General features: G+C 55.8%; 1 pseudogene; it reads right to left on the bottom strand.

Moving 5' to 3' along the window:
- Nucleotides 1–243: 243 nt before the first annotated feature.
- The window catches only part of LOC147118541 (uncharacterized), a 62,821-nt pseudogene continuing 36,262 nt past the window's right edge, over nucleotides 244–26,802 (bottom strand).

A 26,802-nucleotide genomic window follows, 5' to 3' on the forward strand; every position in this document is an offset into this window, starting at 1 on the left:
CTGATATAAACCAACCCCACAGGCCCAGAAAGATTAAACTCAGCCCGTTACTTTGACTAGACTTGTCTCCATTCCCGTGCCGAGGGGATTGCTGTACCAGACGGGAGGTGCAACATTTGGGAATTCTCGATTCTCCACCAATTCCCATTCCCCTTCTTTCTGGTGGATAATGGAGGTGCCACTGTGTGTAATGTGCAAGTCAGTAAGAATTGTCAGCAAGGATTACACAGCACTTTCTAATTGGAGATGTTAATCAGTGGAACCGTTCAGACACTGAATTGTAGATTTTGTACCAAACATTAATTTAGGATTGAAGTAAAAGTTAATTTTATTGCAAACTAATATCTGGTGAGAGTCCCTGAATTAAGGGGAATGATCACAGACAGCGGTTCTTAAAGGAACACTGCAGCCCCGAGAATACAATCAGCTTTATATGCAGAATGCTAATAACCCCTATAACTGGGCTGGAGTTTAACATCAGCAGAAACAAACTCCAACTATCAGAATGAACATGGTTCAGTCCTGGATGTGATTAACAGCAGAATCCAACCCCTGCAGTCACTTGTGAACTCGCTGGTGTTTCAGCAGTGTGGATAACTGAGGAGCGGGAGCTGGAGAGGACAGTTTGAAAGGAGCGGGAGCCGGAGAGGAACCTGGTTACCAGGACACCAAGTGGGACAGCCAGGGGTAATGTGCAGGCCAGGTGTGTGGAGGAGACACACAGGCTAGTAGAGTCACCAGCGCCATGGAGAGGACATTAAAAAGTCGCTGTCGGCCCAGTAGATGGCGTCCGTAGCACGGCGGCTGAAGATTGTCGAGCAGAAGTGCGGGAAAGGCGGAGTGAGGCGAGAGCGGACCCTATTGTGATGGCGCTGATGAAGATGGATGCCGTCCTTGCGGGCTCCGTGCGTACCAGCAGCTAAGTGTCCCTTGCTGCATGGTGCGCTCAGCTCGTTAAGAAAAAAGCATTTCACTGACTGGATTTCACTTCTTGTATTTGGTTATGTGACAAATAAAATTGAAATTGAATTGAGCGAATCCCCTCCCACACTCTGAGCAGGTGAACGGCCTATCCCCAGTGTGAACTCGCTGATGTGTCCGCAGTATGGATGACTCAGTGAATCCCTTCCCACACACGGAGCAGGTGAACGGCCTCTCCCCTGTATGAACTCTCTGGTGTGCCAGAAGGCCAGATAACTGAGTGAATCCCTTCCCACATATGGAGCATGTGAATTTCCTCTCCCCGGTGTGAACTCGCTGGTGTGTCTGCAGGCTGGATAACTGTATGAATCTCTTAACACACATGGAGCAGGTGAACGGCCTCCCTGCAGTGTGAACTCGCTGGTGTGCCAGCAGGCCAGATGACTGAGCGAATCCCTTCCCACACTCAAAGCAGATGAACGGCCTCTCCCTGGTGTGACTGCGTCGATGAGTTTCCAGCCGGGATGGATAATTGAATCCCTTCCCACAGTCCTCACATTTCCACGGTTTCTCCGTGGTGCGGGTGTCCTTGTGTCTCTCCAGGTTGGATGATCAGTTGAAGCCTCGTCCACACACACAACACGTGAACGGTTTCTCCCCACTGTGAACATTGCGATGTTTTTTCAGGCTGTGTAACTAGTCAAAACATTTCTCCTTCCACATTCAAATGCAGATGACATACAGGTCCTGCTGTATTGAGTAACTCTGTCAGATCTTGATGTGATGTTTTGGTTTGAGTTTCCTATGTGCAAATCCTCCTCTTCTAATACCCTGTAAAAGGAGTTTATAAAAGTGATCACTGTGAGTACAGGATAGAAATTCAGAACAGGCAATTCTAGTTTCTATGGAACATTCATTCCTCTCTTGTTCCCAAAAGCTGTAAATCCCCATCCCACACACTCTCCCTCCTCCCTGTGCTGACTCTGGCTGGGTTCAGTTCTACACTCACTGGTTCCCCTCTCCTCCCCTGAAGGCGCTGACTCTGGCTGGGTTCAGTTCTATACTCACTGGTACCTCTCCCTCTCCTCCCCTGAAGGTGCTGACTCTGGCTGGATTTAGTTCTACACACACTGGATCCCCTCGCTCTCCTCCCCTAAAGGTGCTGACTCTGACTGGGTTCAGTTCTACACTCACTGGTTCTATCCCTTGAAGGTGCTGACTCTGGCTGGGTTCAGTTCTACACTCACTGGTTCCTCATTCTCTCCTCCCCTGAAGGTGCTGACTCTGGCTGGGTTCAGTTCTACACTCACTGGTTCTATCCCTTGAAGGTGCTGACTCTGGCTGGGTTCAGTTCTACACTCACTGGTTCCTCTCTCTCTCCTCCCCTGAAGGTGCTGACTCTGGCTGGGTGCAGTTCTACACTCACTGGTTGCCCTCCCTCTCCTCCCCTGAAGGTGCTGACTCTGGCTGGGTTCAGTTCTACACTCACTGGTTCCCCTCCCTCTCCTCTCCTGAAAGTGCTGTCTCTGGCTGGGCTCAGTTCTACACTCACTGGTTCCCCTCCCTCTCCTCCCCTGAAGGTGCTGACTCTGGCTGGGTTCAGTTCTACACTCACTGGTTCCCCTCCCTCTCCTCCCCTGAAGGTGCTGACTCTGGCTGGGTTCAGTTCTACACTCACTGGTTCCCCTCTCTCTCCTCCCCTGAAGGTGCTGACTCTGGCTGGGTTCAGTTCTACACTCACTGATTCCCCTCCCTCTCCTCCCCTGAAGGTGCTGACTCTGGCTGGGTTCAGTTCTACACTCACTGGTTCCCCTCCCTCTCCTCCCCTGAAGGTGCTGACTCTGGCTGGGTTCAGTTCTACACTCACTGGTTCTCCTCCCTCTCCTCCCCTGAAGGTGCTGACTCTGGCTGGGTTGAGTTCTACATTCACTGGTTCCCCTCCCTCTCATCCCCTGAAGGTGCTGACTCTGGCTGGGTTCAGTTCTACACTCACTGGTTCTCCTCCCTCTCCTCCCCTGAAGGTGCTGACTCTGGCTGGGTTCAGTTCTACATTCACTGGTTCCCCTCCCTCTCATCCCCTGAAGGTGCTGACTCTGGCTGGGTTCAGTTCTACACTAAAGTAAAATACTGCAGCTGCCGGAAACTTGAAATAAAACAGAAAATACTGGAAATACTCAGGCAGCATCTGCGGAGAGAGAAACAGAGTTAACATTTCAGTTCAATGATGTTTCATCAGAACTGGAAACATTGAGAGATGTAACAGGTTTTAAGCAAGTGCAGAGGCAGGGAAAGGGGGAGAGGAGGGGTGGAGAGAAAATGGTGGAAAGACTCAGCAGGTCAGGCAGCCTCTGTGGAGAGAGGAGCAGAGTCAACGGGTCAGGGCAATGAGCCTTCATCAGAACTGGAGAAAGCTACAGATGTAACAGGTTTTAACCGGGGGCAGAGAAAGGGGGAGGAAAGGACAAAGGTCTGTGATAGGGGGGAAGGCCGGAGAGAGTCAATGACAAAAGGGAGGAGGGTGCGAGGCAAAAGGAGATGGTAATGGGACAAGTAAAGAACCAAAGGATGGGCCGAGAAGAGGTGTGAATGGGAATGGCAGAATCACCAGCAGCTGCCATACTAAACAATGGGAGCAGTGGTTATGATCTGAAATTGTTGAACTCGATGTTGAGTCCAGAATGTTGTAAAGTGCCTCATCGAATGATGAGGTGCTGTTCCTCAATCTTCCGTTGAGCTTCATTAGAACAGTGTAGGAGGCCGAGGACAGAGTGGTCAGAGTGGGAGTGGTCCGGAGAATTAAAATGACGAGAGACTGGAAACTCGGGGTCACGCTTGCGACTGAACGGAGGTGTTCTGCAAAGTGATCACCCAATCTGCGTTTGGTCTCCCCAATGTAGAGGAGACCCTTTCATGAGCAGTGAATACAGGATACTGAATTGAAAGGAGTACAAGTAAATCGCTGTTTCACCTGGAAGGAGTGTTTGGGGCCCTGGACGGTGGGAAGGGAGGAGGTGAAAGGGCAGGTGTTGCATCTCCTATTGTATTGTAGGAAATGCGCCAGTCAGTTAGCACACAGCAAGTTCCCACAAACAACAATGTGATAATGACCAGATAATCTATTTTAGTGATGTTGATTGGGGGATATATATTGGCCAGGACACCGAGGTAACGCCCCTGCTCTTCTTCAAAATAGTGCCATAGGATCTTTTACATCCACCTGAGAGGGCAGACGGGGCCTCGGTTTAACATCTCATCCGAAAGACGGCACCTCTGACAGTGCAGCACTCCCTCAGCACTGCACTGGAGTGCCAGCCTGGATTTTTGTGCTCAAGTCTCTGGAGTGGATCTTTAACAGTTCTGAGTACATGGGGCCTAAATCTGAGGCACTTCTGTTACAATTCTGTGGGATGTAAACCGTAACCCCGCCACTTACCAGCACCTTCAGGAGAGATGGTGAGAAACCCGCTGTGTGCAGAGTGAGAATAAAATCAATGAGTCAATGGCCCAGAAATTCGGCTCTCCCCGGGTGAGTACGCACGGGGTACTCACCCGTAGGCAGAATGGAATTGCCGGTTTCCTGCATGCATTGCGCATGCACGGGAAACCGGCACTTCCGATCCTCTGAATGAAGAGGTTCAGAGGTCGAACGCGCGCGCGGGAGAGGCTGCGCGTGCGCTTTGAACATAAGAACATAAGAAGTAGGAGCAGGAGTAGGCCATACGGCCCCTCGGGCCTGCTCCGCCATTCAATAGGATCATGGCTGATCTGAATCTAGACTCACGTCCACTTCCCTGCCCTTTCCCCGTAACCCCTAATTCCCTTATCTGCTTCCACAGCTCTCTGGGGTAGCAAATTCCATAGATTTACTACCCTCTGAGTGAAGAAGTTTCTCCTCATCTCAGTTTTGAAAGGGCAGCCCCTTATTCTAAGATTATGCCCCCTAGTGCTAATCTCACCCATCAGTGGAAACATCCTCACCGCATCCACCCGATCAAGCCCCCTCACAATCTTATATGTTTCGATAAGTTCGCCTCTCATTCTTCTGAACTCCAATGAGTAGAGGCCCAACCTACTCAACCTTTCCTCATACGTCAACCCCCTCATCTCTGGAATCAACCGAGTGAACCTTCTCTGAACCGCCTCGAGAGCAAGTATATCTTTTCTTAAATATGGAAACCAAAACTGCACGCAGTATTCCAGGTGTGGCCTCACCAATACCCTGTATAACTGCAGCAAGACTTCCCTATTTTTATACTCCATCCCCCTTGCAATAAAAGCCAAGATTCCATTGGCCTTCCTGATCACCTGCTGCACCTGCATACTAACTTTTTGTGTTTCATGCACCAGGACCCCCAGATCCCTTTGTACTGTAGCACTTTGCAATTTTTCTCCATTTTGATAATAGCTCTTTGATTTTTTCTGCCAAAGTGCATAACCTCACACTTTCCAGTATTATATTTCATCTGCCAAGTCCCTGCCCACTCACTTAGCCTGTCTATGTCCTTTTGCAGGTTTTTTACGTCCTCCTCACTCACTGCTTTCCCTCCATCTTTGTATCGTCGGCAAACTTGGATATGTTACTGCTTTCCCTCCATCTTTGTATCGTCGGCAAACTTGGATATGTTGCACTTGGTCCCTTCCTCCAAATCGTTTATATAGATTGTAAAGAGTTGGGGTCCCAGCACTGACCCCTGCGGAACACCACTAGTTACTGATTGCCAGCCCGAGAAGGAACCATTTATCCCAACTCTTTGTTTTCTGTTAGATAGCCAATCTTCCACCCATGCCAGTATATTACCCCCAATCCTGTGATTTTTTATCTTGATCAGTAATCTTTTGTGTGGCACCTTGTCAAATGCCTTTTGGAAGTCCAAATACACTACATCCACTGGTTCCCCCCTATCCACCCTGTATGTTACGTCCTCAAAAAATTCGAGCAAATTTGTCAAACATGACTTCTCCTTCACAAAACCATGCTGACTCTGTCCTATTAAATTATGTTTATCCAAATGCCCTGTTACTGTTTCCTTAATAATGGACTCCAACATTTTACCAACCACAGATGTTAGGCTAACTGGTCTATAGTTTCCAGCCTTTTGTCTACTTCCCTTCTTAAATAAGGGCGTTACATAAGCAGTTTTCCAATCTGCCGGGACCTTTCCTGAGTTATTGGTTAGGATTAGGGTTAGTGGTTGGGGGTAGTCAATTGGAGGTTAGGCTTAGGATTTAATGATTAGGGTTCGAAACCACTATTAACAACATCTTTTTTCATTTCATGTTTTTTAACCTCACACAGATGAGTCACAAAACAGCCTCCTGAATTGTTCATTTAAGGAACATTCTTTCTGGCTGGAGCCTGATTTTTTTCCCTTCTTTCACATCTCTACAGTTCTCACAGAAAAAGACATCAGGGACATTAGACTTTGGGATTTGGGGACAGGAACAGGCGGATCCAGGTGTTGGGCTGGTGACATCCAATCATCAGCCTGCCTGAAAAGTGCTTCTGAAAATAACCTGTCACCATCTGATTCCACCGTCATATCTTCATCCAATACCCGCCTTTCGCCCTCATTAAAGCAGGTTTCACCTCCATGACCATTCTCCATACTGAGGCTCTCTTATTTCCATTTATCGTCTCAGTGTAAGTTGTCCCTGGATTTGGTGTCACAATGTAAGTGGTCCCTGGATTTGGTGTCACAATGTAAGTGGTCCCTGGATTTGGTGTCACAATGTAAGTGGTCCCTGGATTTGGTGTCACAATGTAAGTGGTCCCTGGATTTGGTGTCACAATGTAAGTGGTCCCTGGATTTGGTGTCACAATGTAAGTGGTCCCTGGATTTGGCGTCACAATGGAAGTGGTCCCTGGATTTGGCGTCACAATGTAAGTGGTCCCGGGATTTGGTGTCCAGATTCTTTTCCAGCCATTTTGAGATGTCCCTTACCCTGACACCAGAAAGGCAACACACCCTTCGGGACTCTCGATCCTGACTGTAAAGACGACTATCTATCCTTCTAATTATAGAATCCCCTATACGACAATGTTTCCACTCTGCTCCTCCACCCCTTGGACAGCCTCCTGTTTCATGGTGCCTTGGGCAGCATTCTAGCTGTCCCTCCCAGTCTTTCTCCTTATCCTCACGGGTATCGATTACTTTGTACCTGTTGGACAGGAGCAGTGTCTGTTGGACTTCCTTCACTACTTCTCCTACCCCCTCACCCCAACTCCTCTTTCACCCCTACTCTCCAACCCCCCTCACCCCAACTCCTCTTTCACCCCTACTCTCCAACCCCCCTCACCCCAACTCCTCTTTCACCCTTACTCTCCAACCCCCCTCACCCCAACTCCTCTTTCACCCCTACTCTCCAACCCCCCTCACCCCAACTCCTCTTTCACGCCTACTCTCCAACCCACCTCACCCCAACCCCTCTTTCACCTCTACTCTCCAACCCCCCTCACCCCAACTCCTCTTTCACCCCTACTCTCCAACCCACCTCACCCCAACTCCTCTTTCACCCCTACTCTCCAACCCCCCTCACCCCAACTCGTCTTTCACCCCTACTCTCCAACCCCCCCTCACCCCAACTCCTCTTTCACCCTTACTCTCCAACCCCCTCACCCCAACTCCTCTTTCACCCCTACGCTCCAACCCCCCTCAACCCAACTCCTCTTTCACCCCCACTCTCCAACCCCCCTCACCCCAACTCCTCTTTCACCCCCTACTCTCCAACCCCCCTCACCCCAACTCCTCTTTCACCCCTACTCTCCAACACCCTCGCCCCCAACTCCTCTTTCACCCCTACTCTCCAACCCACCTCACCCCAACTCCTCTTTTACCCCTACTCTCCAAACCTCACCCCAACTCCTCTTTCACCACTACTCTCCAACCCACCTCACCCCAACTCGTCTTTCACCCCTACTCTCCAACTCCTCTTTCACCCCGACTCTCCAACCCCCCTCACCCCAACTCCTCTTTCACCCTTACTCTCCAACCCCCTCAACCCAACTCCTCTTTCACCCCTACTCTCCAACCCCCCTCAACCCAACTCCTCTTTCACCCCTACTCTCCAACCCCCCTCACCCCAACTCCTCCTTCACCCCTACTCTCCAACCCCCCTCACCCCAACTCCTCTTTTACCCCTACTCTCCAAACCTCACCCCAACTCCTCTTTCACCACTACTCTCCAACCCACCTCACCCCAACTCCTCTTTCACCCCTACTCTCCAACCCCCCTCACCCCAACTCCTCTTTCACCCTTACTCTCCAACCCCCCTCACCCCAACTCCTCTTTCACCCCTACTCTCCAACCCCCCTCACCCCAACTCCTCTTTCACGCCTACTCTCCAACCCACCTCACCCCAACCCCTCTTTCACCTCTACTCTCCAACCCCCCTCACCCCAACTCCTCTTTCACCCCTACTCTCCAACCCACCTCACCCCAACTCCTCTTTCACCCCTACTCTCCAACCCCCCTCACCCCAACTCGTCTTTCACCCCTACTCTCCAACCCCCCCTCACCCCAACTCCTCTTTCACCCTTACTCTCCAACCCCCTCACCCCAACTCCTCTTTCACCCCTACGCTCCAACCCCCCTCAACCCAACTCCTCTTTCACCCCCACTCTCCAACCCCCCTCACCCCAACTCCTCTTTCACCCCCTACTCTCCAACCCCCCTCACCCCAACTCCTCTTTCACCCCTACTCTCCAACACCCTCGCCCCCAACTCCTCTTTCACCCCTACTCTCCAACCCACCTCACCCCAACTCCTCTTTTACCCCTACTCTCCAAACCTCACCCCAACTCCTCTTTCACCACTACTCTCCAACCCACCTCACCCCAACTCGTCTTTCACCCCTACTCTCCAACTCCTCTTTCACCCCGACTCTCCAACCCCCCTCACCCCAACTCCTCTTTCACCCTTACTCTCCAACCCCCTCAACCCAACTCCTCTTTCACCCCTACTCTCCAACCCCCCTCAACCCAACTCCTCTTTCACCCCTACTCTCCAACCCCCCTCACCCCAACTCCTCCTTCACCCCTACACTCCAACCCCCCTCACCCCAACTCCTCTTTTACCCCTACTCTCCAAACCTCACCCCAACTCCTCTTTCACCACTACTCTCCAACCCACCTCACCCCAACTCCTCTTTCACCCCTAATCTCCAACCCCCTCACCCCAACAACTCTTTCACCCCTACTCTCCAACCCCCCTCAGCCCAACTCCTCCTTCACCCCTACTCCCCAACATCCCTCACCCCAACTACTCTTTCACCCCTACTCTCCAACCCCCCTCACCCCAACTCCTCCTTCACCCCTACTCCCCAACATCCCTCACCCCAACTACTCTTTCACCCCACTCTCCAACCCCCCTCACGCCAACCCCTCTTTCACCCCTACTCTCCAACCACCTCATCCCAACTCCTCTTTCACCCCTGCTCTCCAACCCCCTCCCCCCAACTCCTCTTTCACCCCTACTCTCCAACCCCCTCCCCCAACTCCTCTTTCACCCCTACTCTCCAACCCCCCTCACCCCAACTCCTCTTTCACCCCTGCTCTCCAAACCCCTCCCCCAAACCCCTCTTTCACCCCTACTCTCCAACCACCTCATCCCATCTCCTCTTTCACCCCTACTCTCCAACCCCCTCACCCCAACTCCTCTTTCACCTCTACTCTCCAACCCCCTCATCCCAACTCCTCTTTCACCCCTACTCTCCAACGCCCTCCCCCCAACTCCTCTTTCACCCCTACTCTCCAACCCCCCTCCCCCCAACTCCTCTTTCACCCCTACTCTCCAACCACCTCATCCCAACTGCTCTTTCACCCCTGCTCTCCAACCCCCTCCCCCCAACCCCTCTTTCACCCCTACTCTCCAACCACCTCATCCCAACTCCTCTTTCACCCCTACTCTCCAACCCCCTCACCCCAACTCCTCTTTCACCCCTACTCTCCAACCCCCCTCACCCCAACTCCTCTTTCACCCCTGCTCTCCAACCCCCTCACCCCAACTCCTCTTTCACCCCTACTCTCCAACCCCCTCACCCCAACTCCTCTTTCACCCCTACTCTCCAACCCCCCTCACCCCAACTCCTCTTTCACCCCACTCTCCAACCCATTCACCCCAACTCCTCTTTCACCCCTACTCTCCAACTCCCCTCACCCCAACTCCTTTTTCACCCTTCCTCTCCAACCCCCCTCACCCCAACTCCTCTTGCATCTACTCTCCAAACCCCCCTCACCCCAACTCCTCCTTCACCCCTACTCTCCATCCCCCCTCACCCCAACCCCTCTTTTACCCCTGCTCTCCAACCCCCCTCACCCCAACTCCTCTTTCACCCCTACTCTCCACCCCCCCTCACTCCAACTCGTCTTTCACCCCTACTCTCCAACCCCCCTCACCCCAACTCCTCTTTCACCCTTACTCTCCAACCCCCTCACCCCAACTCCTCTTTCACCCCTACGCTCCAACCCCCCTCAACCCAACTCCTCTTTCACCCCCACTCTCCAACCCCCCTCACCCCAACTCCTCATTCGCCCCCTACTCTCCAACCCCCCTCACCCCAACTCCTCTTTCACCCCTACTCTCCAACACCCTCGCCCCCAACTCCTCTTTCACCCCTACTCTCCAACCCCCTCACCCCAACTCCTCTTTCACCCCTACTCTCCAACCCACCTCACCCCAACTCCTCTTTTACCCCTACTCTCCAAACCTCACCCCAACTCCTCTTTCACCACTACTCTCCAACCCACCTCACCCCAACTCGTCTTTCACCCCTACTCTCCAACTCCTCTTTCACCCCGACTCTCCAACCCCCCTCACCCCAACTCCTCTTTCACCCTTACTCTCCAACCCCCTCAACCCAACTCCTCTTTCACCCCTACTCTCCAACCCCCCTCAACCCAACTCCTCTTTCACCCCTACTCTCCAACCCCCCTCACCCCAACTCCTCCTTCACCCCTACTCTCCAACCCCCCTCACCCCAACTCTCTTTTAACCCCTACTCTCCAAACCTCACCCAAACTCCTCTTTCACCACTACTCTCCAACCCACCTCACCCCAACTCCTCTTTCACCCTAATCTCCAACCCCCTCACCCCCAACAACTCTTTCACCCCTACTCTCCAACCCCCCTCAGCCCAACTCCTCTTTCACCCCTACTCCCCAACATTCCTCACCCCAACTCCTCTTTCACCCCTACTCTCCAACCCCCCTCACCCCAACTCCTCCTTCACCCGTACACCCCAACATCCCTCACCCCAACTCCTCTTTCACCCCTACTCTCCAACCCCCTCCCCCAACTCCTCTTTCACCCCTACTCTCCAACCCCCCTCCCCCCAACTCCTCTTTCACCCCTGCTCTCCAACCCCCTCCCCCAAACCCCTCTTTCACCCCTACTCTCCAACCACCTCATCCCATCTCCTCTTTCACCCCTACTCTCCAACCCCCTCACCCCAACTCCTCTTTCACCTCTACTCTCCAACCCCCTCATCCCAACTCCTCTTTCACCCCTACTCTCCAACCCCCTCCCCCCAACTCCTCTTTCACCCCTACTCTCCAACCCCCCTCCCCCCAACTCCTCTTTCACCCTACTCTCCAACCACCTCATCCCAACTGCTCTTTCACCCCTGCTCTCCAACCCCCTCCCCCCAACCCCTCTTTCACCCCTACTCTCCAACCACCTCATCCCAACTCCTCTTTCACCCCTACTCTCCAACCCCCCTCACCCCAACTCCTCTTTCACCCCTACTCTCCAACCCCCCTCACCCCAACTCCTCTTTCACCCCTGCTCTCCAACCCCCTCACCCCAACTCCTCTTTCCACCCCTACTCTCCAACCCCCCTCACCCCAACTCCTCTTTCACCCCTACTCTCCAACCCCCCTCACCCCAACTCCTCTTTCACACCCACTCTCAACCCATTCACAGACCCAACTCCTCTTTCACCCCTACTCTCCAACCCCCCTCACCCCAACTCCTTTTTCACCCTTCCTCTCCAACCCCCCTCACCCCAACTCCTCTTGCATCTACTCTCCAAACCCCCCTCACCCCAACTCCTCCTTCACCCCTACTCTCCATCCCCTCACCCCAACCCCTCTTACCCCTGCTCTCCAACCCCCCTCACCCCAACTCCTCTTTCACCCCTACTCTCCACCCCCCCTCACTCCAACTCCTCTTTCACCCCTACTCTCCAACCCCCCTCACCCCAACTCCTCTTTCACCCCTACTCTCCAACCCCCTCACCCCAACTCCTCTTTCACCCCTACTCTCCAACCCCCCTCACCCCAACCCCTCTTTCTCCTCTACTCTCCAACCCCCCTCACCCCAACTCCTCTTTCACCCCTACTCTCCAACGCCCCTCACCCCAACTCCTCTTTCACCCCTACTCTCCATCCCCCCTCACCCCAACTCCTCTTTCACCCCTGCTCTCCAACCCCCCTCACCCCAACTCCTCTTTCACCCCTACTCTCCAACGCCCCTCACCCCAACTCCTCTTTCACCCCTACTCTCCAACCCCCTCACCCCAACTCCTCTTTCATCCCTACTCTCCAACCCCTCACCCCAACATCCTCTTTCACCCCTACTCTCCAACCCCCCCACCCCAACTCTTTCACCCCTACTCTCCACACCCCCCTCACCCCAACTCCTCTTTCACCCCTACTCTCCAACCCCCTCCCCCCAACTCCTCTTTCACCCCTACTCTCCAACCCCCACACCCCAACTCCTCTTTCAGCCCTACTCTCCAACCCCCCTCACCCAACTCCTCATTCAACCCTACTCTCCAACCCCCTCACCCCAACTCCTCTTTCACCCCTACTCTCCAACCCCCTCCCCCCAACTCCTCTTCACCCCCTACTCTCCAACCCCTCACCCCAACTCCTCTTTCAGCCCTACTCTCCAACCCCCCACACCCAACTCCTCTTTCAACCCTACTCTCCAACCCCCCTCACCCCAACTCCTCTTTCACCCCTACTCTCCAACACCTCACCCCAACTCCTCTTTCACCCCTACTCTCCAACCCCCTCACCTCAACTCCTCTTTCACCCCTACTCTCCAACCCCCCTCACCCAACTCCTCTTTCACCCCTACTCTCCAACCCCCTCACTCCAACTCCTCTTTCACCCCTACTCTCCAACACCCCTCACCCCCAACTCCTCTTTCACCCCTACTCTCCAACCCCCTCACCCCAACTCCTCTTTCACCCCTACTCTCCAACCCCCCTCACCCCAACCCCTCTTTCACCCCTACTCTCCAACCCTCTCACCCCAACTCCTCTTTCACCCCTACTCTCCAGCCCCCCTCACCCCCAACTCCTCTTTCACCCCTACTCTCCATCCCCCCTCATCCCAACTCCTCTTTCACCCCTGCTCTCCAACCCCCCTCACACCAACTCCCTCTTTCACCCCTACACTCCAACCCCCCTCACCCCAACTCCTCTTTCACCCCTACTCTCCAACCCCCCTCACCCCAACTCCTCTTTCACCCCTACTCTCCAACGCCCCTCACCCCAACTCCTCTTTCACCCCTACTCTCCAACCCCCCCACCCCCAACTCCTCTTTCACCCCCTACTCTCCATCCCCCCTCACCCCAACTCCTCTTTCACCCCTACTCTCCAACACCCCTCACCCCAACTCCTCTTTCACCCCTGCTCTCCAACCCCCCTCACCCCAACTCCTCTTTCATCCCTACTCTCCAACCCCCCTCACCCCAACTCCTCTTTCACCCCTACTCTCCAACCCCCTCACCCCAACTCCTTTTTCACCCCTACTCTCTAACCGCCCTCACCCCAACTCCACTTTCACCCCCACTCTCCAAACCCCCTCACCCAACTCCTCTTTCAACCCTACTCTCCAACCCCCTCACCCCAACTCCTCTTTCACCCCTACTCTCCAACCCCTCACCCCAACTCCTCTTTCACCCCTACTCTCCAACCCCCCTCACCCAACTCCTCTTTCAACCCTACTCTCCAACCCCCTCACCCCAACTCCTCTTTCACCCCTACTCTCCAACCCCCCTCACCCCAACTCCTCTTTCACCCCTACTCTCCAACCCCCCTCACCGCAACTCCTCTTTCACCCCTCCTCTCCAACCCCTCACCCCAACGCCTCTTTCACCTCTACTCTCCAACCCCTCACCCCAACTCCTCCTTCACCCCTACTCTCCAACCCCCCTCACCCCAACTCCTCTCCAACCCCCCTCACCCCAACTCCTCTTTCACTCCTAATTTTCAACCCCCCTCACCCCAACTCCTTTTTCACCCCTACTCTCTAACCGCCCTCACCCCAACTCCACTTTCACCCCTACTCTCCAACCCCCCTCACCCCAACTCCTCTTTCACCCCTACTCTCCAACCCCCCTCACCACAACTCCTCCTTCACCCCTACTCTCCAACCCCCCTCACCCCCAACCCCTCTTTCACCCCTACTCTCCAACCCCCTCACTCCAACTCCTCTTTCACCCATACTCTCCAACCCCCTCACCCCAACTCCTCTTTCAACCCTACTCTACATCCCCCCTCACCCCAACTCCTCTTTCACCCCTACTCTCCAACCCCTCACCCCTACGCCTCTTTCACCTCTACTCTCCAACCCCCTCACCCCAACTCCTCTTTCACCCCTAATTTTGAACCCCCCTCACCCCAACTCCTTTTCACCCCTACTCTCTAACCGCCCTCACCCCAACTCCACTTTCACCCCTACTCTCCAACCCCCCTCACCACAACTCCTCTTTCACCCCTACTCTCCAACCCCCTCACCCCAACTCCCCTTTCACCCCTACTCTCCAACCCCCCTCACTCCAACTCCTCTTTCACCCCTGCTCTCCAACCCCACTCACCCCAACTCCTCTTTCACCTCTACTCTCCAACCCCTCACCCCAAATCCTCCTTCACCCGTACTCTCCAACCCCCTCACTCCAACTCCTCTTCACCCCTACTCTCCAACCCCCCTCACCCCAACTCCTCTTTCACGCCTACTCTCCAACCCCCCTCACCCCAACTCCTCTTTCACCCCAAATCTCCAACCCCCCTCACCCCAACTCCTCTCTCACCACTACTCTCCAACCCCCCTCACCCCAACTCCTCTTTCACCCCTACTCTCCAACCCCCCTCACCCCAACTCCTCTTTCACCCCTACTCTTCAACCCCCCTCACCCCAACTCCTCTTTCACCACTACTCTCCAACCCCCCTCACCCCAACTCCTCTTTCACCCCTACTCTCCAACCCCCCTCACCCCAACTCCTCTTTCACCCTTTACTCTCCAACCCCCCTCACCCCAACTCCTCTTTCACCCCCTACTCTCCAACCCCCCTCACCACAACTCCTCTTTCACCCCTACTCTCCAACCCCCCTCACCCCAACCCCTCTTTCACCCCTACTCTCCAACCCCCTCACTCCAACTCCTCTTTCACCCCTACTGTCCAACCCCCCTCACCCCAACTCCTCTTTCACCCCTACTCTCCAACCCCCTCACCCCAACTCCTCTTTCACCCCTACTCTTCAACCCCCCTCACCACAACCCCTCTTTCACCCCTACTCTCCAACCCCCTCACTCCAACTACTCTTTCACCCCTACTCTCCAACCCCCCTCACCCCAACTCCTCTTTCACCCCTACTCTCCAACCCCCCTCACCCCAACTCCTCTTTCACCCCTACTCTCCATCCCCCTCACCCCAACTCCTCTTTCACGCCTACTCTCCATCCCCCCTCACCCCAACTCCTCTTTCACCCCTGCTCTCCAACCCCCCTCACCCCAACTCCTCTTTCACCCCTACTCTCCAACGCCCGTCACCCCAACTCCCCTTTCACCCCTCCTCTCCAACCCCCTCACCCCAACTCCTCTTTCATCCCTACTCTCCAACCCCTCACCCCAACTCCTCTTTCACCCCTGCTCTCCAACTCCCCCACCCCAACTCTTTCACCCCTACACTCCAACCCCCTCACCCCAACTCCTCTTTCACACCTACTCTCCAACCCCCCTCACCCCAACTCCTCTTTCACCCCTACTCTCCAACCCCCCTCACCCCAACTCCTCTTTCACCCCTACTCTTCAACCCCCCTCACCCCAACTCCTCTTTCACCACTGCTCTCCAACCCCCCTCACCCCAACTCCTCTTTCACCCCTACTCTCCAGCCCCCTCACCCCAACTCCTCTTTCAGCCCTACTCCCCAACCCCCCTCACCCAACTCCTCTTTCAACCCTACTCTCCAACCCCCCTCACCCCAACTCCTCTTTCACCCCTACTCTCCAACCCCCTCACCCCAACTCCTCTTTCACCCCTACTCTCCAACCCCCTCACCCCAACTGCTCTTTCACCCCTACTCTCCAACCCCGCACCCCAACTCCTCTTTCACCCGTACTCTCCAACCCCCTCACTCCAACTCCTCTTTCACCCCTACTCCAATCCCTCACCCCAACTCCTCTTTCACCCCAAATCTCCAACCCCCCTCACCCCAACTCCTCTTTCACCCCTACTCTCCAACCCCCCTCACACAACTCCTCTTTCAACCCTACTCTCCAACCCCCTCACCCCAACTCCTCTTTCACTCCAACCCCCTCACCCCAACTCCTCTTTCACCCCTACTCTCCAACCCCCCTCACCCCAACTCCTCTTTCACCCCTACTCTCCAACCCCCCTCACCCCAACTCCTCTTTCAACCCTACTCTCCAACCCCCCTCACCCCAACTCCTCTTTCACCCCTACTCTCCAACCCCTCACCCCAACGCCTCTTTCACCTCTACTCTCCAACCCCTCACCCCGACTCCTCCTTCACCCCTACTCTCCAACCCCCCTCACCCCGACTCCTCTTTCACCCCTACTCTCCAACCCCCCTCACCCCAACTTCTCTTTCACCCCTACTCTCCAACCCCCCTGACCCCAACTCCTCTTTCACCCCTACTCTCCAACCACCCTCACCCCAACTCCTCTTTCACCCCTACTCTCCAACCCCTCACCCCAACTCCTCTTTCACCCCTGCTCTCCAACCCCCTCACCCCAACTCCTCTTTCACCCCTACTCTCCAACCCCTCACCCCAACTCCTCTTTCACCTCTACTCTCCAACCCCTCACCCCAACTCCTCTTTCACCCGTACTCTCCAACCCCCTCACTCCAACTCCTCTTTCACCCCTACTCTCCAGCCCCCCTCACCCCAACTCCTCTTTCACCCCTACTCTCCAACCCCCTCACCCCAACTCCTCTTTCACCCCTACTCTCCAACCCCCCTCACCCCAACTCCTCTTTCTCCCCTACTCTCCAACCCCCTCACCCCAACTCCTCTTTCACCCGTACTCTCCAACCACCTCACTCCAACTCCTCTTTCACCCCTACTCTCCAGCCCCCCTCACCCCAACTCCTCTTTCACCCCTACTCTCCAACCCCCTCACCCCAACTCCTCTTTCACCCCTACTCTCCAACCACCCTCACCCCAACTCCTCTTTCTCCCCGACTCTCCATCCCCCCTCACCCCAACTCCTCTTTCACCCCTACTCTCCAACCCCCCTCACCCCAACTCCTCTTTCTCCCCTACTCTCCAACCCCCTCACCCCAACTCCTCTTTCACCCCTACTCTCCAACCCCCCTCACCCCAACTCCTCTTTCACCACTACTCTCCAACCTACCTCACCCCAACTCCTCTTTCACCCCTACTCTCCAACCCCCTCACCCCAACTCCTCTTTCACCCCTACTCTCCAACCCTTCACCCCAACTCCTCTTTCACCCCAACTCTCCAACCCCCTCACTCCAACTCCTTTCACCCCTACTCTCCAACCCCCCTCACCCCAACCCCTCTTTCACCCCACACTCTAACCCCGCTCAACCCAACTCCTCTTTCACCCCTACTCTCCAAACCCCCTGACCCAACTCCTCTTTCACCCCTACTCTCCAAACTCTCTCACCCCAACTCCTCTTTCACCCCTACTCTCCAGCTCCTCACCCCAACTCCTCTTTCAACCCTACTCTCCAACCCCCCTCACCCCAACTCCTCTTTCACCCCTACTCTCCAACCTCCTCACCCCAACTCCTCTTTCACCCCCACTCTCCAACCCCCCTCATCCCAACTCCTCTTTCACCCCTACTCTCCAACCCCCCTCACCCCAACTCCTCTTTCACCCCTACTTTCCAACCCCCCTCACCCCAACTGCTCTTTCACCCCTACTCCCCAACCCCTCACCCCAACTCCTCTTTCACCACTACTCTCCAACCCCCCTCACCCCAACTCTTTCACCCCTACTCTCCAACCCCCTCACCCCAACTCCTCTTTCACCCCGACTCTCCAACCCCCTCCCCCCAACTCCTCTTTCACCCCTACTCTGCAACCCCCCTCACCCCAACTGCTCTTTCACCCTACTCTCCAACCCCCTCACTCCAACTCCTCTTTCACCCCTACTCTCCAACCTCCTCACCCCAACTCCTCTTTCACCCCTACTCTCCAGCTCCTCACCCCAACTCCTCTTTCAACCCTACTCTCCAACCCCCCTCACCCCAACTCCTCTTTCACCCCTACTCTCCAACCTCCTCACCCCAACTCCTCTTTCACCCCCACTCTCCAACCCCCCTCATCCCAACTCCTCTTTCACCCCTACTCTCCAACCCCCCTCACCCCAACTCCTCTTTCACCCCTACTTTCCAACCCCCCTCACCCCAACTGCTCTTTCACCCCTACTCCCCAACCCCTCACCCCAACTCCTCTTTCACCATTACTCTCCAACCCCCCTCACCCCAACTCTTTCACCCCTACTCTCCAACCCCCTCACCCCAACTCCTCTTTCACCCCGACTCTCCAACCCCCTCCCCCCAACTCCTCTTTCACCCCTACTCTGCAACCCCCCTCACCCCAACTGCTCTTTCACCCTACTCTCCAACCCCCTCACTCCAACTCCTCTTTCACCCCTACTCTCCAACCCCCCTCACCCGAACTCCTCTTTCACCCCTACTCTCCAACCCCTCACCCCAACTCCTCTTTCACCCCTACTTTCCAACCCCTCACCCCATCTCCTCCTTCACCTCTACTCTCCAACCCCCTCACCCCAACTCCTCTTTCACCCGTACTCTCCAACCCCCTCACTCCAACTACTCTTTCACCCCTACTCTCCAACCCCCCTCACCCCAACTCCTCTTTCACCCCTACTCTCCAACCCCCTCACCCCAACTCCTCTTTCACCCTACTCTCCAACCCACCTCACCCCAACTCCTCTTTCACCCCTGCTCTCCAACCCGCTCACCCCAACTCCTCTTTCACCCCTACTCTCGAACCCCCTCAACCCAACTCCTCTTTCACCCCTACTCTCCAACCCCCCTCACCCCAACTCCTCTTTCACCCCTACTCTCCAACCCCCTCACCCGAACTCCTCTTTCACCCCTACTCTCCAACCCGTCACCCCAACTCCTCTTTCACCCCAACTCTCCAAACCCCCTCCCCCCAAATCCTCTTTCACCCCAACTCTCCAACCCCCTCACCCCAACTCCTCTTTCACCCCCACTCTCCAACCCCGCTCACCCCAACTCCTCTTACACCCCTACTCTCCAACTCCCCTCACCCCTACTCATCTTTCACCCCTACTCTCCAATCCCCCTGATCCCAACTCCTCTTTCACCCCCACTCTCCAACCCCCCTCATCCCAACTCCTCTTTCACCCCTAATCTCCAACCCCTCACCCCAACTCCTCTTTCACCCCTACTCTCCAACCCCCCTCACCCTAACTTCTCTTTCACCCCTACTCTCCAACCCCCCTCACCCCAACTCTTTCACCCGAACTCTCCAACCCCCTCACCCAAACTCCTCTTTGACCCCTACTCTCCAACCCCTCACCACAACTCCTCTTTCACCCCTACTCTCCAACCACCCTCACCCCAACTCCTCTTTCACCCCTACTCTCCAACCCCTCACCCCAACTCCTCTTTCACCCCTGCTCTCCAACCCCCTCACCCCAACTCCTCTTTCACCCCTACTCTCCAACCCCTCACCCCAACTCCTCTTTCACCTCTACTCTCCAACCCCTCACCCCAACTCCTCTTTCACCCGTACTCTCCAACCCCCTCACTCCAACTCCTCTTTCACCCCTACTCTCCAGCCCCCCTCACCCCAACTCCTCTTTCACCCCTACTCTCCAACCCCCTCACCCCAACTCCTCTTTCACCCCTACTCTCCAACCCCCCTCACCCCAACTCCTCTTTCTCCCCTACTCTCCAACCCCCTCACCCCAACTCCTCTTTCACCCGTCCTCTCCAACCACCTCACTCCAACTCCTCTTTCACCCCTACTCTCCAGCCCCCCTCACCCCAACTCCTCTTTCACCCCTACTCTCCAACCCCCTCACCCCAACTCCTCTTTCACCCCTACTCTCCAACCACCCTCACCCCAACTCCTCTTTCTCCCCGACTCTCCATCCCCCCTCACCCCAACTCCTCTTTCACCCCTACTCTCCAACCCCCCTCACCCCAACTCCTCTTTCTCCCCTACTCTCCAACCCCCTCACCCCAACTCCTCTTTCACCCCTACTCTCCAACCCCCCTCACCCCAACTCCTCTTTCACCACTACTCTCCAACCTACCTCACCCCAACTCCTCTTTCACCCCTACTCTCCAACCCCCTCACCCCAACTCCTCTTTCACCCCTACTCTCCAACCCTTCACCCCAACTCCTCTTTCACCCCAACTCTCCAACCCCCTCACTCCAACTCCTTTCACCCCTACTCTCCAACCCCCCTCACCCCAACCCCTCTTTCACCCCACACTCTAACCCCGCTCAACCCAACTCCTCTTTCACCCCTACTCTCCAAACCCCCTGACCCAACTCCTCTTTCACCCCTACTCTCCAAACCCTCTCACCCCAACTCCTCTTTCACCCCTACTCTCCAGCTCCTCACCCCAACTCCTCTTTCAACCCTACTCTCCAACCCCCCTCACCCCAACTCCTCTTTCACCCCTACTCTCCAACCTCCTCACCCCAACTCCTCTTTCACCCCCACTCTCCAACCCCCCTCATCCCAACTCCTCTTTCACCCCTACTCTCCAACCCCCCTCACCCCAACTCCTCTTTCACCCCTACTTTCCAACCCCCCTCACCCCAACTGCTCTTTCACCCCTACTCCCCAACCCCTCACCCCAACTCCTCTTTCACCACTAATCTCCAACCCCCCTCACCCCAACTCTTTCACCCCTACTCTCCAACCCCCTCACCCCAACTCCTCTTTCACCCCGACTCTCCAACCCCCTCCCCCCAACTCCTCTTTCACCCCTACTCTGCAACCCCCCTCACCCCAACTGCTCTTTCACCCTACTCTCCAACCCCCTCACTCCAACTCCTCTTTCACCCCTACTCTCCAACCCCCCTCACCCGAACTCCTCTTTCACCCCTACTCTCCAACCCCTCACCCCAACTCCTCTTTCACCCCTACTTTCCAACCCCTCACCCCATCTCCTCCTTCACCTCTACTCTCCAACCCCCTCACCCCAACTCCTCTTTCACCCGTACTCTCCAACCCCCTCACTCCAACTCCTCTTTCACCCCTACTCTCCAACCCCCCTCACCCCAACTCCTCTTTCACCCCTACTCTCCAACCCCCTCACCCCAACTCCTCTTTCACCCTACTCTCCAACCCACCTCACCCCAACTCCTCTTTCACCCCTGCTCTCCAACCCGCTCACCCCAACTCCTCTTTCACCCCTACTCTCGAACCCCCTCAACCCAACTCCTCTTTCACCCCTACTCTCCAACCCCCCTCACCCCAACTCCTCTTTCACCCCTACTCTCCAACCCCCTCACCCGAACTCCTCTTTCACCCCTACTCTCCAACCCGTCACCCCAACTCCTCTTTCACCCCAACTCTCCAAACCCCCTCCCCCCAACTCCTCTTTCACCCCAACTCTCCAACCCCCTCACCCCAACTCCTCTTTCACCCCCACTCTCCAACCCCGCTCACCCCAACTCCTCTTTCACCCCTACTCTCCAACTCCCCTCACCCCTACTCATCTTTCACCCCTACTCTCCAATCCCCCTGATCCCAACTCCTCTTTCACCCCCACTCTCCAACCCCCCTCATCCCAACTCCTCTTTCACCCCTAATCTCCAACCCCTCACCCCAACTCCTCTTTCACCCCTACTCTCCAACCCCCCTCACCCTAACTTCTCTTTCACCCCTACTCTCCAACCCCCCTCACCCCAACTCCTCTTTCACCCGAACTCTCCAACCCCCTCACCCAAACTCCTCTTTGACCCCTACTCTCCAACCCCTCACCACAACTCCTCTTTCACCCCTACTCTCCAACCCCCCTCCCCCCAACTCCTCTTTCACCCCTTCTCTCCAACCCCCCTCACCCCAACTCCTCTTTCACCCCTACTCTCCAACCCCCCTCACCCAACTCCTCTTTCACCCCTACTATCCAACCCACCTCACCCCAACTCCTCTATCACTCCTACTCTGCAACCCCCCTCACCCCAACTCCTCTTTCACCCCTACTCTCCATTCCCCTCACCCCAACTCCTCTTTCACCCCTACTCTCCAACCCCCTCACCCCAACTCCTCTTTCACCCCTACTCTCCAACCCCCTCACCACAACACCTCGTTCACCCCTACTCTCCAAACCCCTCATCCCAACTCCTCTTTCACCCCTACTCTCCAACCCCCCCTCACCCCAACTCCTCTTTCACCCCTACTCTCCAGCCCCCCTCACCCCAACTCCTCTTTCACCCCTACTCTCCAACCCATCACCCCAACTCCTCTTTCACCCCTACTCTCCATCCCCCCTCACCCCAACTCCTCTTTCACCCCTACTCTCCAGCCCCCTCACCCCAACTCCTCTTTCAGCCCTACTCTCCAACCCCCCTCACCCAACTCCTCTTTCAACCCTACTCTCCAACCCCTCACCCCAGCTCGTCTTTCACCTCTACTCTCCAACACCTCACCCCAACTCCTCTTTCACCCGTACTCTCCAACCCCCTCACTCCAACTCCTCTTTCACCCCTACTCTCCAACCCCCCTCACCCCAACTCCTCTTTCACCCCTACTCTCCAACCCCCTCACCCCAACTCCTCTTTCATCCCTACTCTCCAACCCCTCACCCCAACTCTTCTTTCACCCCCACTCTCCAACCCCCCCACCCCAACTCTTTCACCCCCACACTCCAACCCCCTCACCCCAACTCCTCTTTCACCCCGACTCTCCAACCCCGCTCACCCCAACTCCTCTTTCACCCCTACTCTCCAACCCCCCTCACCCCAACTCCTCTCTCACCTCCACTCTCCAACCCCCTCACCCCAACTCCTCTTTCACCCCTACTCTCCAACCCCCTCACCCCAACTGCTCTTTCACCTCTACTCTCCAACACCTCACCCCAACTCCTCTTTCACCCCTACTCTCCAACCCCCTCACTCCAACTCCTCTTTCACCCCTACTCTCCAACCCCCCCTCAGCCCAACTCCTCTTTCACCCCTACTCTCCAACCCCCTCCCCCCAACTGCTCTTTCACCTCTACTCTCCAACACCTCACCCCAACTCCTCTTTCACCCCTACTCTCCAACCCCCTCACTCCAACTCCTCTTTCACCCCTACTCTCCAACCCCCCCTCAGCCCAACTCCTCTTTCACCCCTACTCTCCAACCCTTCACCCCATCTCCTCTTTCACCCCTACTCTCCAACCCCCCTCACCCCAACTTCTCTTTCACCCCTACTCCCCAACCCCCCTCAGCCCAACTCCTCTTTCACCCGAACTCTCCAACCCCCTCACCCAAACTCCTCTTTGACCACTACTCTCCAACCCCTCACCCCAACTCCTCTTTCACCCCTACTCTCCAACCCCCTCACCCTAACTCCTCTTTCACCCCTACTCTCCAACCCCCCCTCACCCCAACTCCTCTTTCACCCCTACTCTCCAACCCCCCTCACCCCAACTCCTCTTTCACCCCTACTCTCCAACCCGTCACCCCAACTCCTCTTTCACCCCAACTCTCCAACCCCCTCACTCCAACTCCTCTTTCACCCCTACTCTACAACCCCCCTCACCCCAACTCCTCTTTCACCCCAACTCTCCAACCCCCCTCACCCCAACTCCTCTTTCACCCCTACTCCCCAACCCCCCTCACCCCAACTCCTCTTTCACCCCTACTCTCCAACCCCTCACCCCAACTCCGCTTTCACCCCTACTCTCCAACCCCCTCACCCCAACTCCTCTTTCACCCCTACTCTCCAACCCCCCTCACCCCAACTCCTCTTTCACCCCTACTCTCCAACCCCCTCCCCCCAACTCCTCTTTCACCCCTACTCTCCAACCCCCCTCACCCCAACTCCTCTTTCACTCCTACTCTCCAACCCCCTCCCCCCAACTCCTCTTTCAACCCTACTCTCCAACCCCCCTCACCCCAACTCCTCTTTCACCCCTACTCTCCAACCCCCTCCCCCCAACTCTTCTTTCAACCCTACTCTCCAACCCCCTCCCCCCAACTCCTCTTTCACCACTACTCTCCAACCCCCCTCACCCCAACTGCTCTTTCACCCTACTCTCCAACCCCCTCACTCCAACTCCTCTTCCACCCCTACTCTCCAACCCCCCTCACCCCAACTCCTCTTTCACCCCTACTCTCCAACCCCCCTCACCCCAACTCCTCTTTCACCCCTACTCTTCAACCCCCCTCACCCCAACTCCTCTTTCACCACTACTCTCCAACCCCCCTCACCCCAACTCCTCTTTCACCCCTACTCTCCAGCCCCCTCACCCCAACTCCTCTTTCAGCCCTACTCTCCAACCCCCTCACCCCAACTCCTCTTTCACCCCTACTCTCCAACCCCACTCACTCCAACTCCTCTTTCACCCCTACTCTCCAACCCCCTCACCCAACTCCTCTTTCAACCCTACTCTCCAACCCCCCTCACCCCAACTCCTCTTTCACCCCTACTCTCCAACCCCCTCACCCCAACTCCTCTTTCACCCCTACTCTCCAACCCCCTCACCCCAACTGCTGTTTCACCCCTACTCTCCAACCCCTCACCCCAACTCCTCTTTCACCCTACTCTCCAACCCCTCACCCCAACTCCTCTTTCACCCGTACTCTCCAACCCCCTCACTCCAACTCCTCTTTCACCCCTACTCTCCAACCCCCCTCATCCCAACTCCTCTTTCACCCCTACTCTCCAACCCCCTCACCCCAACTCCTCTTTCACCCCTACTCTCCAACCCCCCTCACCCCAACTCCTCTTTCACCTCTACTCTCCATCCCCCCTCACCCCAACTCCTCTTTCACCCCTGCTCTCCAACCCCCCTCACCCCAACTCCTCTTTCACCCCTACTCTCCAACCCCCCTCACCCCAACTGCTCTTTCACCCTACTCTCCAACCACCTCACTCCAACTCCTCTTCCACCCCTACTCTCCAACCCCCCTCACCCCAACTCCTCTTTCACCCCTACTCTCCAACCCCCCTCACCCCAACTCCTCTTTCACCCCTACTCTTCAACCCCCCTCACCCCAACTCCTCTTTCACCACTACTCTCCAACCCCCCTCACCCCAACTCCTCTTTCAATTTACAATTTTACAATTTAAATCGCTTTATTGGCATGATAAGTTACATCTTATGTTGCCAAAGCATCAAAATACATTTATGGTTCAGCACATAAACGCAGTTCTATTCATACAGTGTATAAACAGTCTGGTCTTTCACCCCTACTCTCCAGCCCCCTCACCCCAAATCCTCTTTCAGCCCTACTCTCCAACCCCCTCACCCCAACTCCTCTTTCACCCCTACTCTCCAAGCCCACTCACTCCAACTCCTCTTTCACCCCTACTCTCCAACCCCCTCACCCAACTCCTCTTTCAACCCTACTCTCCAAACCCCTCACCCCAACTCCTCTTTCACCCCTACTCTCCAACCCACTCACCCCAACTCCTCTTTCACCCCTACTCTCCAACCCCCTCACCCCAACTGCTGTTTCACCCCTACTCTCCAACCCCTCACCCCAACTCCTCTTTCACCCCTACTCTCCAACCCCTCACCCCAACTCCTCTTTCACCCGTACTCTCCAACCCCCTCACTCCAACTCCTCTTTCACCCCTACTCTCCAACCCCCCTCACCCCAACTCCTCTTTCACCCCTACTCTCCAACCCCCTCACCCCAACTCCTCTTTCACCCCTACTCTCCAACCCCCCTCACCCCAACTCCTCTTTCACCCCTACTCTCCATCCCCCCTCACCCCAACTCCTCTTTCACCCCTGCTCTCCAACCCCCCTCACCCCAACTCCTCTTTCACCCCTGCTCTCCAACACCCCTCACCCCAACTCCTCTTTCACCCCAGCTCTCCAACGCCCCTCCCCCAACTCCTCTTTCACCCCTACTCTCCAACACCCCTCACCCCAACTCCTCTTTCACCCCTACTCTCCAACCCCCTCACCCCAACTCCTCTTTCACCCCTACTCTCCAATCCCCTCACCCCAACTCCTCTTTCACCCCTACTCTCCAACCCCCTCACCCCAACTCCTTTTTCACCCCTACTCTCTAACCGCCCTCACCCCAACTCCTCTTTCACCCCTACTCTCCAACCCCCCTCCCCCCAACTCCTCTTTCACCCCTACTCTCCAACCCCCCTCACCCCAACTCCTCTTTCACCCCTACTCTCCAACCCCCCTCACCCAACTCCTCTTTCACCCCTACTTTCCAACCCCCCTCACCCCAACTCCTCTTTCACCCCTACTCTCCAACCCCCCTCACCCCAACTACTCTTTCACCCCTACTCTCCATCCCCTCTCACCCCAACTCCTCTTTCACCCCTACTCTCCAACCCCCCTCACCCCAACTCCTCTTTCACCCCTACTCTCCATCCCCCCTCACCCCAACTCCTCTTTCACCCCTACTCTCCAACCCCCTCACCCCAACTCCTCTTTCACCCCGACTCTCCAACCCC

The sequence above is a fragment of the Somniosus microcephalus genome, chromosome 4 (genome assembly GCF_052327205.1).
Source record: "Somniosus microcephalus isolate GS21.2 chromosome 4, FLI_Smic_1.0, whole genome shotgun sequence".
In the NCBI taxonomy this organism is placed as follows: Eukaryota; Metazoa; Chordata; class Chondrichthyes; order Squaliformes; family Somniosidae; genus Somniosus; species Somniosus microcephalus.